Genomic DNA, 15,478 nt, shown 5'->3' with positions numbered 1-15,478 from the left:
CGAATGACTGCTCTGTTACGTTAGAAAAGCGGAAATGCACTCTCATCGCAGATGGTATCCCTTCAACTGGGCATTACATGTAAACACTCTCACACACGCACACACACACAGAGACACATGAACACAAACACGAACACGTTGGCAAATTCACGGGTGGTACCTACTACATAAATGCCTATCTTCGAACAGAGTAGAGCGAGAGTCGCGAGAGACACAAACACAACGCCCGATAGATAGTGACAGAGTGGGAACAGAACACAGAGTAATTTCGGGGAGAGTAGTCGTGGTAGCAGTGGTATTCACAACACATAACGGTATCACTCGCTGGCCTGCTCAGGCGCTAACTGACAAACACACCCGCACTGTGTTCGAAAGTAATCGTTATCCTGTCACAGAACATTGGTGGCTGTTGCTGTTGTTGTTGTCGTTGTTCCTGCCTCAGCTGCTGACAGTGATGATGATGGCACACTCTCTTTCTCTCTTGTTGGCGCCTGCTCCAAAATATATGGAAATGGAGAGAGTTTTGCTGTTACATAAAACACACTCTTTGAGTTATAACTTGTTAACTTTTCACAGAATGATGAGTTGAGATTGTAGTAAAGAGAGAGAGAGAGACACTATGAGAATAACTTTCATTGAGTACTAGATGAGTCCAAGAGTTAATGGCAATGTTTTACCAGAACAGCTGATGTATTTGTTGTGATTTTTGTTTGTTGTTACTTTTTTGTGATATATTTTACAGCGCAGATTTTTCTCTTTATTTTCAACTCTTCCTCTGCTGGATTTCTCGTTTATGTTTGGTTGACGGATAGATGTATTGGTGGCCTACTGATAATGAAAGATTTGTTTATGTTTTTGTTGTCCCCTTTTCTTTCTTTTGCTCTTTTTTTTTACACTTTTTCTTCACTTCACAGCTGATTTCGAAAAAAAATGCGTGAGAGAGAATTTTGGGTGGTATTTCGGTTTTTGTTTACATTTTCGATTTCTTGTTGTTTTTCTTTTTGAGTTGAATTGAATTGAAAAAGGAATGACACTTTTGTTATTGTTGTGATGTTGGGGTTTTTCTCGTTTGTTTTTTTTTTTGCTTTGCAAATGTCACAGGTAAATTCGAATGAGAAATAAACTTGTTTTGGTTGTTTGCTTTTCTTTTATTTTAATAGGAGATATATTATGTTTCACTGGAGATTTTTCTCGAGTGAATTATATCTGAAAATAGAAGAGAGGTAAAATATGTTAGACCCAATGGATTTTTGTTAATGATAATATTAATTGGAAACAACAGTTCTTTGAATATTAATCATTCCATTATCAAAGAATCACAGTTGTATCTTTCTTGCAAAGCAAATTTCGAAGGTCTTCTCTTGAATGTTCCCCATCTATAGAAGGCTCCATGGAAATATTTTATTGGCTGCAATATGTTTTTATATCCTCCACCATAAAATGGATGGAATATTCAATTTGTCATTCTGTTTGCAATATCTCGAAATATTCTTAACCGATTTAACAATGTCCATCAACTGCCTGTAGTCAAGAGAGATTCCTACATTATTTGTAGAAGGTATCCAAAATTCGTCACAAAAATTAGTATTGTGTTTCCCAAGATGGGTTCCGAAAATGAGCTCCATTTGCCCTTACATAGCTATACCTCCCAATTTTCAATGTTTGAAGTTTTCAGCCATATTTTCCACCTGAATCAGCTGCAGTTCTACATTTTGGGTTTTCATTTGAAAAGTTCTCGATGTAGGTTCACTAGTTGGTATAGTTCCCATAAGGACAGTACACATTTCGAAACAAATCCGGTGGGACACAGCTGGAAAAATGTGCCTTTCTATATAAAAACAGAGCATGTCAGAAACCGAGGCATTTCGCAGAGCACCCTTACTCAAGGCCCCATCCTGCGTGCGTCCCTGGACACCGTACAAAGTACCTTATGATTCTCGGCATTTTGAATTTGATATTTAGAGTTCTTTTTAAGTAGAATTTCTTCTTGAAAAACGTCTCTATATAGGTCTAGCATTTGCTATAGACTCCATACAAAGGTAGTTCTTTAATTAAGGTCTTTGTTAAAAAGGTTATGTAATTATGTAAATATATTTTTACTTCTGTTATGATTATTCAAATATATGATCCTTGATAGAGTATGTTCCGAAGGAATGAGTCATTTCGTATCGGATCTAAATAAATATGATATAAATATTGCGACGTGCCAGGTTTGGACCATATTAGTTACTTCCTTCTCTTTATATGGAGCATGTGATAAGTTTTAGAAAATGTTAAAATGTGCGTGAGGTGCCAGATATAATCGACCGAAGTATTCCATTTTCATCATCTTTATATCTTTATAACAGAAGCTTATTTCGCTTTCTTTGAAAATTTCGTTTTTCAAGATCTTGAACCCTATGTGGAGAAGGTACCAAAAGAAATGGTCCGATTTCTACCATCTTTAAAACAGATCTTTTTTTGATGAAAATATCGAAATGTACCAAATCTGAATGGAATCGAATCTTAATTTCGAGTTTTATGAGCTTCATAGATATTCAAAAATTTTACCCTTTGTGGGGGAGCTAACAAAAGGAGTGGACCATTATATCCTATCTTCACATCAAATCTAGTGTGGTAATAGGTTGTGTGAAATATGAACAAAACCGGATGCTTATTTCGCATTTTATAATCGTTTTGGTTATTCAAAACGTTGACCCTTTGTGGGGGAGGTACTTGATGGAGTGGACCGATATTGTCCCTTTTCGCACCTGACCTAGCACTGATGCAAATATTTGGATTTGCAAAGTTGAAGCAAAATCGGATAATCATTTCTCTTTCTGTGCAGTAAAATATATTTTTTTAAACTTCGATCTTTTGTGGGGGAGGTACCCGATGAAGTGGACCGATATTGCCCATCATCGAATTCGAACTATGTCTGATCATAATATTACGATGTACCAAGTTTGGATCAAATCGCATATTCCCTTCGAGAGTTATCATGCGCACCAGGCAGACAGACGGACGGCGGGACATCGATAAATCGACTCCAATTGTCGTGAAACGGATTTGGTCCAAAGAGACCTAGGGTCTGTCTATCTCTCTGTAGCCGATACCTTATGTATATCGATAAGATGTGGGGACTTTGACATTTATAGACAATACTATGCGGTTTAATAACCAGTAACACCTCTTCTGGATAAGTAAACTATACTTCGAGAGCAAATACCTTCATAAAAGGTTTTTAATAAAGCTTTGACTTTCATACCATAGCCTGTACTAATGTTCTGCGCCATTATCTAAGGGTTCACTCTTATATATTTGAACTGCGAATTCTGGAACGTGACAGGTCTGAATTCAATGGGGTACCCGATTTGGCCCCAACTTGGTACATAGTAAATCGATACACTATTAAATTGGTTTCAATCCCTTAAAATGTTTCGTATTTTTCGTCCCTAAATTCAAACATTGAAATATTTTATAAAACAGGTTTTATACCATTTTTCAGTTTATGCAACTCTCTGGAACATTTATTTCACATTTTTTTAAGAAGATCCCCTTGATCCCTGAGCACAAATTCTGTTCCTTAATAATCGTGTGTTTCACTAACGATCTTCTCTTAGCCCAACTGTTGTTGGTTCTGAATAGGCCTATTCTCTATATGTGCTCAAAAGCATTATTCTCCATTAACTAGTAATATATAACAATACCAAAGAGAGGTAATAAGAAGAGTGACCTAGGTTAAAAATCTTCACTCAAAATCTGTATTCAAAATCGCAAAATTCCAAAAAGTTTTTCATCCAGAATAATCGAAAAATAAACCGTTCTGTAATTTTCATTCATAAAAATTTGCACCACGAAAATTTATTCTACACACACAATATGAGCATATTTTCGAAACCCTGTAGCCCTGATGAAACCCAACTCTCATTTTGATGATTGCTTTTCCATCCAATCAAATGAAACTAATATACATTTCTACACCATGATGACAACGGAAATTTCATTGAAAATGAAATGCCACAACAACACAAGAAGGAAGGTGTGAATGTACACAACATATGTGTATCTGTGTTTATTCTCACAAGTATATGTGTGTGTGTGCCTGGTCTGAAAACACAAGCATAGACCCATTTTTATACATTTTGTTGATGTAGGTTAGTACGATGTTGGGAAAAAAAGAAAATCAGGCCATTTTATTCCCTTTTTAGCGAACTATATTTCTCAGCCGCTCTCATGTGAAGAGAAAATAATACATTTCTCTCGCTCTCCATCCCTCTCTCTCTCTCTTTGCAAATGTCAAGTTCCAATTAAAAATACTAGGATATGCATAACATTTCCCTTGAGTAGATGGGCCCTCTCTCGAAAACTCAAGCACTCCTTGTTGTGGCCACCATGCCCTTGCTCAATGTAGGCATTGGTCTCATTTGTTTTGTTTTTTTTCATTTCTCTCATTCACTACAACTCGAGTACTTGCCTTAAACACACACACACACGCATACACGACCGTTTATTACAAGTTATTTGCCCTTATATTGACTGACTGTAACCTTTAAAAACACAGTGAGTGGGTGGAATTTATTATTTATGAGCTCTCGTTCCTCGGTTTGGTTTTGCTGTTCATTTCAGTTTTTTTTTTGCTCTTATGCTTTCGTTGGTTGTTTGTTGTTGTTTCTGTTCTTGTTGAGGTTGGTTTTACTATTTTTGCATTGTATAAATGGGCGGCCAATAATGCAAATTTCCAGTTTATGTAGTGCAAAGTACAAATTTCATAAATATTTTAATTTCAAATTACTGTAATTTGTTACCAATTATGCCATTATTTGGCGATAAAATTAGTTTTCGTTATAAATTATAGATTTTGGGTGTAGTGAATTTAGTTTGTAAATAGAACAGTCGTAAAAAATTAATTTGCCAATTACAAAAGTGCAGGGTAGGAATTTTTATAAAATAAACAAAACGCTTTATTTTTTGGCCAAAGTTAGCAAAATATTCCCATTGGAAGCTTTGAAAAGGGGTTTATTATTAAAATTTATAATTAAGCTCTGCTTACAAGGGTATAAACGTATACGTATTGTCATAACTTATACCACACAAAGCTCTACCATATAAGATAATTAATAGACAGCTTAAGTCAAAACAAGGATCTGTACTTAAATCTCGATGTAGGAAAAGCTTTGGAAATATATAATGCTAAGTTAATACCACTTTGGTGGAAGCCTCCAAAATAACGAACATAATAAGGTGTCTTTATAATGGGATCTATACCAAGTGTTGGACCCACAATGAAGTTGATTTGCTTAAATATATTCCACATGCTCAAATCCTTATCGTTTAGAAGTTACGGCAGAAACCTTTAATACACTGAGGTTCATATATTTAAGGTTTTAATAATACTACATATTTTTGGAAATATTAAAAATTCCAAAGGACTTGTGGAAAATTTTATTTCTAAAGAAGTTTGAAGATTTTCGACTTCTGCCATATCTGAGGATAAAATTTTCTAAACACCAATTTTTTTCTTCGTTAAGATATGACAAAAATATGTAAAAGCAATCGGTTTTTTTTAGTACTTTGGACAATTGTTTTTCTATAGAAAAAAATTCTGCTGTCCAGAGGATTTTTTATGCCAACAAATCTTTCGATGAAAACGATTTTTTTAAGAAACAAATTTTAAGTTTCCTGAGAACCTAAGGACATACCTTCCCTAGAACTATCCTATGGACCTGAGGAAAATTCTTTATAGAAACAAACCCTCACGACCATGGAACACAATTTGTTCTGCAGGAAAAATCCTCACGATCTAAGCACTATTTCCTTTAGAAATAATCCAATAGAAATAATTTCTCAGAATCTGAAAAAACCTTGTGAACTGGTTTCCAATAGAGAACCTTTAAAAACCATATCCATAGAAGACCAGCGTCTTATCTACTGAAACCCTAAAGACTCGAGCACAAATTTCATTCTTTACAATAAAAATCATTTGAGGACAAATTTGTTGCGTGATCTAGAATAAAAATCCACATTATCTTAAGGAAATTTGTTCTACAAGAAAAAATCTTCATAACTTGAGGACAACCTTGGAAATGCTTCCTCCATAAAAAGAGTCTACGAAAAAATTCTAAGATGTGACTTTAAATTTCTCCTTTAAAAAAATTATTCTGTCAGGGTCATATTTATCCAGAAAAAAAATCCAGCAGAAAAATTCTCCTGGTGCTAAGAAAAAATGTTTTTCTATAGAAAAAAAACCTCTTTGAATGAGTAACATTTCTTTCTGTTGTAAAAAACCCAGGACCTGAGGACAATTTTTATTTCAATATAAAAATCCTGTGGAGCTTATAACATTATGCCCTCAGTCAAATGGCTAGAGAGGGTATATATAATTTCATATGTCCAAAACCTACTTCATCGAAATAATGGTTGCAGAACCTAGGTCTCCTTGGACCAAATTCGTTTCTGATCATTTGGATCGATCTAGGTATGTCCGTCGGCCCATCTGATATGTCTGGCTGGTGCGCACGTATATCGTAATATTAATATCAAAAGTAGGTCGAGCTCGCTGATGGGTATTATTGCTCCAGTGAAATTGTATACCAATATTTTATATACATACCAATATTTATACCTTCAAAACGTGTCTCATCGAAATAACGGTTTTAGGACATTTGGAGTCGATCTAGCGATGTCCGTCCGTCCATCTGTCTATCTGTCTGTCTCTAGCTTTTGAACGAAATGAAGTAAGTTAATAAATTTTTACTCAAATGTATATTATGTCTGCAGGACTTTTGGTATTGAAAATGAGCCATGTAGCTCCACGTTTTGGTGTAGCCCCACATGGTACCTCTCTATTTTCGGTATTTTGACGATTCAAGCGACATTTTTCACCGGAATTGTTTCAAAATTGGTATTTGAACTTCGTAAAGGATACTACAGCCTATGACAGAAAATTGTCTTTGCAGGTCCACGTCTTCGTATAGTCCCCATATAACGGTACCTCCTGATATTCGATTATTTGATGATTTTAGAGACATTATTCACCGGAATTATTTCAAATCTGGTATTTGCAGTTCGCAAAGGAAACTACAGCCTGCGACAGAAATTTGTCAGTGACGGTCCACGTCTTCGTATGACCCCTCCCGATATTCGGTATTTTTATGATTTTAGCGACATTATTCACCGGAATTGGAATTTGAAGTTCATAATGGATACTACAGTATGGCCCCCATATAATGGTATCTACCGATATTCGGTATTTTAATGACTTTAGCGACACTATTCACCGGAATTGTTTCAAATTTTGGTATTTGAAGTTCGTAATGGATACTACAGCCAATGACAGGAAATTGTCTGTGCAGGTTCACGTTTTGGTATAGCTATAGCTACATTATTCACCGGTTTTTTATTGTCAAGTTTCGCATTTGAATATTGAATGGATGAATATTGAATGAAATACGATTTTTTTTAATATTTAAATTTTCGTTGCAAATGGTGTTGGGTATTCAAAGTTCGGCCTGGCCGAACTTATAGCTTTTTTATTTGTTTTTCTATGGAAACCCTCTTATCTGTATTCTATGAAAAAAAAATTGTTTCTTTCTTAGGATATTTTTTTAAGATAGCTTTTTAAGAGCAAGCGGAATACAGAACAAGAAATATATCCTCCGGACGAAATGGCATGTAATCTGCAGTTGGAACATTTTTTCTTTATAAAGAAGTTCTCCAAAATTGTCAATTTCTTCAGTCATGGCTAATCAAGATTATTTGGTATTTCAATAGAATATTTTTCGGACTTCCCTTTTTTTTTGACCCCATCCCTACCTAATGTAAGATTAAGGTATCCTACATTTACTCTTTTTGTTCCAAAAAAAAATAATTCCAATGCAATTCAAATCCATTATTTTGCCATTAACACGTTTTATGAGTAGTAGCAGAAACGCGTTTTTTCGGGTGCTAATGTGACTCTCCTACAACCCCCACCACCCCCCACAACATTGTATTTATGATCAAATAATGTTGTTATTGTTTGCTGGTATTTGAGGATAATTGTAATGTTGTGTGCGTCGGTGTGTGTGTGTGTGTGTGGTGTTTTGGGAGTTCTTCGTTTTCTTTTTCAAGCTGTGGTTATTCTGTTGATGTTGGCATTGGTTTTCGGTCTATTGGAATTAGATTGCGTGACTTTGAGATGTTGGTCAACCAGCTAGCAAACCAACCAAGCAGCCAAACAAACCCACCAACCCGCTGCTGCTGCTCCTGCCTGGTCTCCACTCCTGCACTACAAAGTCATTTATTTATTTAATTTCTTTTTGTTATTCTTTCCATTTTTCTATTTCTATTTGTATTTCTTTTTTTGTGTGCTGTGCTGTTGTGTTTTTTCCATTATCCTTTGCTGTGCTTATTTTTCCGCTATATCATTTTTGTTTTTTGCTTAGTTGTGGCTTTGTTGCTGTTGTTGTTGTTATTTACGTTTGTGTTTTCCTATTTCGTTTTCCTCCTCTTTTTTTTGCTCATTAGATACACAGGACTGTTATATTGCCATCAAGTTTATGGTGTTTAACATGTGGGTGTAACACGCACATGAATGTCGACAGCCGTCAGCGTTGGCTACAGCGACAGTCACAGCGTTGTCGACACAACACTCACACAGGCACACACACACAAAAACGGCAATGATATTATCGTCATTCCACATGTGTCATAGTTTAAAAATACCCATACACAGGCAGTCATGTTATTTATTATGTGAGTAAAATATATGAACGTGAGGCTTCTTTTGTGTGTTGGTGTGTGTGTGTGCGAGTTTTGCAATTTCCTTTTGTCACAGTGGCATCTGATTTCAGTAATGAAAAATTAGCAGCAATTGATAAAGAAAAGGGTTAAAGCTGCCAATGGAATAGATGGAGTGGCTTAATTTCCACGTAGGAAGGTAATGTCTTTAATGGACTGGGTTCCTGTGCATTATTAATACATGGGACGTGAGGACATATATTTTTTTTCAATACCAAAAACTTCCCAGGACCTGACATAAGAAAAATAAGAACCTGTGGACAATTTCTTCTCAATAAATTTCCTAATAATAAAAATCTCTCTAAATCTATGAAAAAATTGTTCAGGACATGAGGACAAGTTTTTCTGAAAAAAAAAATCCTATTTTTGGCAACATTGGTATCATAATTATGTATTTAACAGAGTAGTGAAATAACTAATCGAGAATCAAGGCCTTGACGAAAAGGCTGAAGTTAAAATCTTCAAATTTTGCACGAGGATCAGCTATGGTGCGTAGGCGTGTAAAAAGGCTGGGGTTTTTGGTAGTAAAAGTACTAAAAATTAAAAACTTTGTATTGGACGAATGAAATAACCTATAGAATAGAATGAAAATTGGAATGAGAGTCACTAATGGAGTGCAGGATATGTGTGCTAAAGGCTTTTTGGAATTTCGTACTATAATGGTACGAAAAGTTCTAGAACGGTACTAAGCCTCTAAAATGGTACAACTTTTGAAAGAGTTCGGTTTAGGATGAACGGATGAAGCTGAAATTTGGGTGTAACACGCACATAAATGTCTCAGGGTCCCTGTTTGAGGCAGGTTTGGAATAAAGATGTGGTTTTGGATATGTGTACTACAAGTGCATGAAAAATAGTAAATAAAAGAATGTGAAATTTTGTATTAGGGAAACTGTTCATGTCTCGCCTGGGCATAAGGAGGTGATTTCGGAAATGTGTACTACAAGCGCACGACAAAAAGTACTGGATGGTACTATATTTATTATAGGGTGAGGGAATAGAGCCGAAATCCTGAAATTTGATAATTAGGTTACTGATAGTATCAGTGTTTGAGATTTGATGATAGTTTGGAAATGCGTCCTCTATTTGTGCGAAAAGTAATGAATAGTACTAAATTTGGTATTGGGTAAAGGAATAGGGCTAGAATCCTCAAATTTGATATTGAATTCTATGTTGGTACCTCGAATTGAGATATGGAGGGTTTTTTAATGTGTACAATAATTGTACGAAACGTACTAAATAGTACTAAGTTTCGTATTGGGTAAAGGAATACAGCTGGAAATTTGATATTGGTGTCGCTGTTGGCATCTGTGTTTGAGATTTGGCGGCGGTTTGGAAATTCGTTCCACATTTGTACGAAAAGTACTGAATACTAAATGGATACTAAATTTTGTATTGGGTGAAGGAATAGGGCTAAAATCCTCAAATTTCATACTGAGGTCTATGTTGGTTTTTGGAATTGAGGTTATGAAGGTGGTTTTGGAAATGTGTATTGGGCGAATGAATAGAGTTTAAATACCGAAATTTTATGGATATGTTACTGTTGGTGTCTGTTGTTAATGTATGGTGTTAGTGGTTAAGATATGCGTATGGGTTTGGAAATGCGTACTAATTGTTCGAAAAGTACTAAGTGGGTATTGGATGAAGGAATGGAGCTGAAATCGCGACATTTTAAATTAGTATTGGGTGAAGGGATAGAGCTAAAATCCCGAAATTTTATATTGAACCCACTGTTGGTTTCTAGGGTCTACATATGGAGACGTTGAAATAGTTTTGGACCGAAAATTGTATGTGGGCACATTGTGCTGTTGTTTTTCTACTTTCCTTCTCGAAGATTTTTTGGTCTAAAAGGTTAACATTTTCATATTTTTCTTTAAAAAGAAGGAAAAGCTTGAATAATATGTTAGACCTTAAAAGTCCGAAATGTTTACACAACGTATGAAGTTTTGAAAAAAAAGTTGTCAAACTAAACAAATTGTGTATTTTGAGTACTAAAAAGACATAAAGCGAACTTTTGCAATAAATCCTAATGTTTTAAGCTGGACTTTTCGCTGATGGATAGAGGGCACTTGTTAGCTTAAGAAATAAACATAAAAAATTGTCCACATGCCCCGGGCATTTTTCTATAGACTGGGACATTTTTCCATGGAAAAGGAATTATCCCCCAGTCCAGAGAGGTTTTTTCTATATTACAAATTAGGTATGAATTGTAGATGGGTGACCCAAAAAAATGTCCGGCAGAAGGAAAAAAACCATTGGGAAGGTTGCTAAAGAATGTTGTTCTTCCAAAAGATTGGTAAGCTTAACAAGTTTTTAATAAAATATTGAGAGAAAACTTCGAAAAGACCTGACCTTATGAAGAGTCTTTAGACTAAATATCATTTGGAAGAGATTTCTTAATTAAGAAAAAAAACGAGAGCCTTAGAAATATACTTATAATTGATCACTTCTAAGTACAAAATCTTTTATCGTTGAGAAAGATTTAATGTGATCATTAATGTCAATCGAATACCTGAAAATCCTTAAAAAAACCTTATATTTCCAGAAGATTTTCTGTTGAAGAATGTTGTGAAAAACTCTTAAATCTCATAATCATATTTGTTTTTCGATTCCCCTCTTCCACTGTCTTGATTATAATTATATGAATGGATTCGAAAGCCGCAGACATAAACACCTTCTTTACATATTCAATGAGCAAAGACATTGGCAAAAACAAAAAAGAAAAAAAAACACTGACTCAAGCGCGCATTTTCACATTCAGCCACTGGAACACCTTAAACAGAACACCTCATTGCTACAAACCTACACGCACAAATATATTCAAACTTATGAGTAAATATGTGTATATGTCTAACGATGACTATATGAACGCATACGAAGAATGGGGGAACATCAAAAAAACTATGAATGCATAAAATACGTCATCAGGGTTGTCGTTTCGGGGACTTTTTTGATTAGAAAGAAATTTAGCCGGATTTATTTGACAAAAGTAAAAAAATTAATAATAATAAAATTTAATAAAACTGAGAAATTCACAGCCGTTTTTTATATGCAAGATTTTTAGGATTTTAACCCGGATTAAAGTTTCTACGATATTTCCCTTGATGGCGCTAGGGTTTTTCCATGTAATTTTGATTAAGGATTGTTCGAATTGTAGCATAGAATTGAGTCAAAACAAGAACATTATGAAATTATACGTGGAAGTCAAAACACCGCTTTTAAAGAGTTTAGGGAAAGTGATCTAAAGATATGCAAACTTGCAGGACACACTTTTATTTAGATCCTAAAAATACCTATTTTCGTTTATAGCCTTGATGATTCTTAGTAGTTTATAGAACATCTACTCAAATAATTCTCATAGCCTTTAAAGGATCTATGCTTGTTATCCGGTACCGCTCAAGAGATCCAGGTACCTTTTGTGACCTAATAGTCTTTGAAAAATCAATATATATCCTTAATAATTCTTAAAATCATTATGGCCTATATAACCTTAAGGATAACATCATAACACAGATAAGGGGCACTAGGCAACAAATTTGACACAAGAACCCCATCTGTAAAACCTTCTACAAGTCTTTTTAGAAGCACTAAGCAGAACCCTCTATTTGGATAGAAGACCTCTACAGGGCTTCCATAGGCTTAAGACCTTTCGCAGGTCTTTTTAAGAAAAAAAAAAAAAAAAGACGTTCTTTAGGTCATTTATTGACAGAATATCTTATACGGGTCGTTTACAGACAGAAGACCTTCTATAGGTCTTCCATGGCCAGAAGACCTTCTATAGGTCTTCCATGGCCAGAAGACCTTCTATAGGTCTTCCATGGACAGAAGACCTTCTATAAGTCTTCCATGGCCAGAAGACCTTCTATAGGTCTTCCATGGAGAGAAGACCTTCTATAAGTCTTCTGTAGACAGAAAATCTTCCCAATGTCTTTGAAAAGCAGAAAATCTTTTGTAGACCTTCTGTGGGTCTTCTGTATAAAGAGGACAGAAACCCATCTCTAGGTCTTTTAGAGATGGAAGACGTCCTGCGGGTCTTCTAAAGATAGATAGACTATTTTCTTAAGCTCTTCAATAGGCATGGGACTTTTTTCTATGGATAAGTCGTTCCCATAGTCGTAAGCCAAAAGCAGTGGTCTGAATATTCCATCTTCACATCAAATCTTGTATTGATAGAAATATTGGAATGTACAGTGTTTGAAAATAATCGGATAGACATTTCTCGTTTTATGGTCTCACGGTTATTCAAATTTTTGACCCCTTTGCGGGGGAGGTACCAGAAGGAGTCTATCAATATCTACCATCTCAACACCAGATCTTGTATTGATACAAATTTTGTAATGTGCGCAATTTCAAAACAATTGGACTCCTATTTCACATTTTATCAGCGTTGAGATTATTTAAAATTTTGACTCTTTGTGTGGGAGGTATATGATGGAGTGGGCCGATATGGTCCACCTGGGATAGCACTGATAAGAATATTGGGATTTGCAAAGTTTGAACAAAATTGGATGATCCTATCTTGTTATGTTAGGTAATTTATTTTCTATGAAAATGTTAACTTTTTGTGGGGGAGGTACTAGAAGAAGTGGACCGATATTGACCATTTCCGAATTCAATTTGAGCTTGATAATAACATTACGATATTCCAAGTTTGGACCAAATCGGATGCTACCTTCGGGGGTTATCGTACGCACCAGCCAGACAGACAGGCAGACGGACACAACTAGATCGACTCCAAATGTCCTTCAATGGATTTGGTCCAAAGAGATATAGGGTCTAAAACCGTTTTTTCGATAAGCCACGTTTTGGCCCTCTATAGCCATATGGCTAAGGGCATAAAAACCAAAGTAAATCTCAAGTCTTTTGACTAATTCTCAAAAAAGTTGGAGAATCTTAGTCAATATTGGCAAAACTGCTAGCACCTACAAAAAATTCAAGCAAAATCACTGACAAAGTAGAGGTGACAAAACCCAATACCTATCGCACGCAACATAAAAACAAAATGCATTCATACAAAAAGAAAATGCTGATGGAATTTGTATGTATGTGAAAAGGCCTATGTATGATTTCATTACTTTATTTAAGATGGCATCATAATAAATCTCCTCCTTCTTCATTCATTATAAAAATCTGCATTATTCTAGCAACCACCAAAAGCCAGTCAGCTAGAACCAGCAAACAAGCCTCCTCCCTCGCTCTCTACCTTCTCAACAGCATTTCCCACAATGTCAATATAAATCTCAGCACATGCAAACACCCACACATGCACACTCATCTTTCCAAGGCATGTATGTGTGTATATTTATAACTTATATTCAGTTTTTTCTGCAACAACTAAAACGCCAGCACCACCAACAACAACAACACCAGACACAACAACAATTAAAAAAGGCAAACGTATAAAAGAAATTAAAAATTAAAAATAATCATACGCCACATTGGACGCAGGACATGGGCCATAGGCCATGCATGTAATCGTGATTGTGTGTATGTGTCTATGTGTGGTTACGTCGTCGTTGCAGTAGTGAGGCAGGCACTGCCGCCATATCGTTTATAGAAACAATTATAAACTGCATTTGCATTTTCCAGCAATAATAGATAGAGTTTTACACTTTCGCCAATGAAATCGAATAGAAATGCAAAAAAAAAACTAGTAGCGGGCGAACGAGCTTTCTTGTTAAGTGGGTGGGTGGGTGTATGTTTTGCTTGTTGGTCAGTGCAAGAAAAATGTGTCAGCCGGCCTAACGACTGTCGTAAAATAGAATTTTTATTAAATTTCTACCTTAGCAAAGGGTTTGCGGAATTTCGCAGATAATTAAGAGTCGAAGGATTTTTGTTAGGGAAACACGAATGAATTTGCATAAAACATAAAACAAAAATATTTGTTAAGAAGGTCAAGAAAAAGGTCATATGGTAAAAGCACCTATAAAACGAGATTGGGGCTTCCAAGAGAAGCAAAAATTAGAGTTTCACAAAAAATGTATTTTCTGACAGCAATATCTAAAAAAATTATAATGGTCGTCTATAAGGAGACATTATATGTCATAAGAGGACTTTAATCGTCCATAAGAACACATTATCTTTTGTCATCTTTAAGAAGACCTTTACCATTTTCTATGACAAGATTCTGAATGCCTTAAATGAAAAGTTCTTTTGCTGTTCTATAAGAATACCTAAATGATGCTCCATAAGAAGATTCGAATTCTAGTCCCTCTATAAAAGGGCCTTCGCCTTTTTATCCTTCATATGAATACTTTTTAATTTTCTGTACGAAGGCATTGATGGTCTTCTAATAGGAAATATCATCATACGAGACATTAATATCCGTCCATATTCTATATGAAGTCCTTAGTAATCTATATACAGGGTGAGATGAAAAAACTGCAACCAACTACAGACTGCTGTCATTTCTGAGCCACTCGTCCGACAGCTGTTTAAACTATTCCAGTCATAGCTCATTATATTGTTTACAAGCGTACAAAAGCATTTGGGTGAGAATTTTCCAGAAATAAAGTTATTCGTGATGGAATTCAAGCGTGATAGTGTGTTTGCTCTATATTTGGCAGGAAAATCACAAGTGGCTATCGTCAGAGCGCTCCAGCATTTAAAAGTGAATAAATCTTTTGTGTCTCGTACCATCGCTTGTTACCGTGATACTGGTAACGTAGCCCGACGTCAAGGAAGTGGACGGAAAAAAACAGCAACATCAGCAGAAATGGTT

The 15,478-nt window shown here is 35.4% G+C and overlaps 1 protein-coding gene across 1 annotated transcript in view; it reads right to left on the bottom strand.

Annotated features, from left to right (window-relative positions):
• LOC131807216 (uncharacterized) overlaps window positions 1-15,478 on the bottom strand; it is a 46,052-nt gene that overhangs the window by 1,656 nt on the left and 28,918 nt on the right. The gene's annotated exons all lie outside the window — the stretch shown is intronic.

The sequence above is a fragment of the Musca domestica genome, unplaced genomic scaffold, assembly GCF_030504385.1.
Source record: "Musca domestica strain aabys unplaced genomic scaffold, Musca_domestica.polishedcontigs.V.1.1 12, whole genome shotgun sequence".
NCBI lineage: Eukaryota > Metazoa > Arthropoda > Insecta > Diptera > Muscidae > Musca > Musca domestica.
The sequence above is the reverse complement of the archived record's forward strand: the minus strand, read 5'-3'. Positions and strand labels throughout refer to the sequence as shown.